Below are 2,431 nucleotides of genomic sequence, written 5' to 3'. Positions count from 1 at the left end.
CTGTTGAGGATTCATTGAGGGTACAAGAAACCAGTTTTCATTGATTGCATTTGTTAGGTAAAGTCTCTCTTACAATCGTATCTTATCCCCCAAAGGTAAGACACCCTCACTCCTTCCCTCTCTCTGCTAATCCCTTCCTCATTCCTCCCTCCCTCTTCCTCTCTCTACTTATCCCCTCCCCTTGTCATTAATTGTCCTCATATCAAAATTGAGTCCATAGGATTCATGCTTCTCCATTCTTGTGATGCTTTACTAAGAATAATGTGTTCCACTTCCATCCATGTTAATACAAAGGCTGTAAAGTCTCCATTTTTTTAATGGCTGAATAGTATTCCATGGTATACATATACCACACCTTGTTAAGCCATTCCTGGCTTGGTGGGCATTTAGGCTGTTTCCACATTTTGGGGATTGTAAATTGAGCTGCAATAAACAGTCTAATGCAAGTGTCCTTATGACACAAGGATTTTTTTCCTTCTGGGTAGATGCATAGTAAGGGGACTGCAGGATCAAGTGGGAGGTCTAGCTTGCGTTCTTTGAGGGTTCTCCATACTTCCTTCCAAAAAGGTTGTATTAGTTTCCAGTCCCACCAGCAGTGTAAAAGTGTTCCCTTCTCTCCACATCCACGCCAGCATCTGCAGTTTTGAGATTTTGTGATGTGGGCCATTCTCGCTGGGGTTAGATGGTATTTCAGAGTGGTTTTGATTTGCATTTCTCTAATAATTAGGGATTCATCTGTCTTCTTTAGAGAAGGTTCTATTCATGTCTCTTGTCCATTGATATATGGGATTGTTGGCTTTTTTCATGTGTATTAATTTGAGTTCTCTATAGATTCTAGTTATCAAGCTTTTGTCTGATTCAAAATATGCAAATATCCTTTCCTATTGTGTAAGTTGTCTATTTGCTTTGGTTGTTGTCTCCTTAGCTGTACAGAAGCTTTTCAGTTTAATTTCAATTTGTTTATTTTTGTTGTTGCAATTGCCATGGCAGTCTTCTTCATGAAGTCTTCCCCCAGGCCGATATCTTTCAGTGTTTTTCCTATGCTTTCTTTGAGGATTTTTATTGTTTCATGCCTTAAATTTAAGTCCTTTATCCATCTTGAATCAATTTTTGTGAGTGGGGAAAGGTGTGGGTCCAGTTTCAGTCTTTTACATGTGGATATCCAGTTCTCCCAGCATCATTTATTGAATAGGGAGTCTTTCCCCCAAGGTATGTTTTTGTTTGGTTTATCGAAGATTAGGTGGTTGGGTTGTAAGATGTTAGTTTCATGTCCTGGTTTTCTATTCAATTCCAAATGTCTATGTCTCTATTTTTGTGCCCATACTATGCTGTCTTGACCACTATGGCTTTGTAGTACAGCCTAAATTCTGGTATGGTGATGCCCCCAGCTTTGTTTTTATTACTAAGAATTGCCTTAGTTATACGGGGTTTTATCTGGTTCCATACAAAACGTAGAATCATTTTTCCAAGTCTTGAAAGTATGATGTTGGTATTTTAATAGGAATGTCATTGAATAGGTAGATTGCTTTGGAAAGTATAGACATTTTAACAATGTTGATTCTTCCCAGTCATGAGCATGGTATATTCTTCCATTTGCTAATATCCTATGCTATTTCCTTTCTTAGGATTTCATAATTTTCTTTATAGAGTTCCTTCACCTCCTTTATTAGGTATATTCCAAGGTATTTCATTTTCTTAGAAGCTATGGTGAAGGGAGTTGTGTCCTTAATTAGCCTCTCATCTTGGCTGCTATTGGCATATACAAAGGCAACTGACTGTGGACATTGATTTTATATCCTGAGACATTACTGAATTTTTTGATGACTTCCAGGAGTCTTGTGGTTGAGTCTTTGGGGTTCTCTAAGTATAAGATCATATCATCAGCAAAGAGGGAGAGTTTGACCTCCTCTGCTCCCATTTAGATGCCCTTAATTTTCTTGTCTTGCCTAATTGTATTGGCTAGAACTTCCAGCACTGTGTGGAATAGTAATGGTGGCAGAGGACAACCTTGTCTGGTTCCAGTTAAGAGAGGAAAAGCTTTCAGTTTTACTCCATTCAGTAAAATATTAGCTGTGGGTTTATCATAGATAGCTTCAATCAGTTTCAGAAATATGCCATGTATGCCCATACTCTTCTGTGTTCTAATTAGAAAAAAATGCTAGATTTTATTGAATGCTTTTTTCTGCATCAATTGAGAGGATCATATAGTCTTGGGTTATACCTCTGTTGATACAGTGAATAACATTTATAGACTTGTGTACATTAAACTGACCTTGCATCCCTGGGATGAAATCTACTTGATCATGATGTATGATATTTTTGATGATAAGCTGTAATCTATTGGCTAAGATTTTGTTGAGAATTTTTGCATGTATATTCATTAGTGAAATTGGTCTGAAATTCTCCTTTTTAGTTCTTTTCCTGGTTTTGG

General features: G+C 37.4%; 1 protein-coding gene across 1 annotated transcript in view; it reads left to right on the top strand.

Moving 5' to 3' along the window:
- The window catches only part of COL4A6 (collagen type IV alpha 6 chain), a 339,968-nt gene that overhangs the window by 255,588 nt on the left and 81,949 nt on the right, over nucleotides 1–2,431 (top strand). The window lies entirely within an intron of this gene.

This window comes from Otolemur garnettii, unplaced genomic scaffold, assembly GCF_000181295.1.
Source record: "Otolemur garnettii isolate 467f Iridium unplaced genomic scaffold, OtoGar3 scaffold00155, whole genome shotgun sequence".
NCBI lineage: Eukaryota > Metazoa > Chordata > Mammalia > Primates > Galagidae > Otolemur > Otolemur garnettii.
The sequence above is the reverse complement of the archived record's forward strand: the minus strand, read 5'-3'. Positions and strand labels throughout refer to the sequence as shown.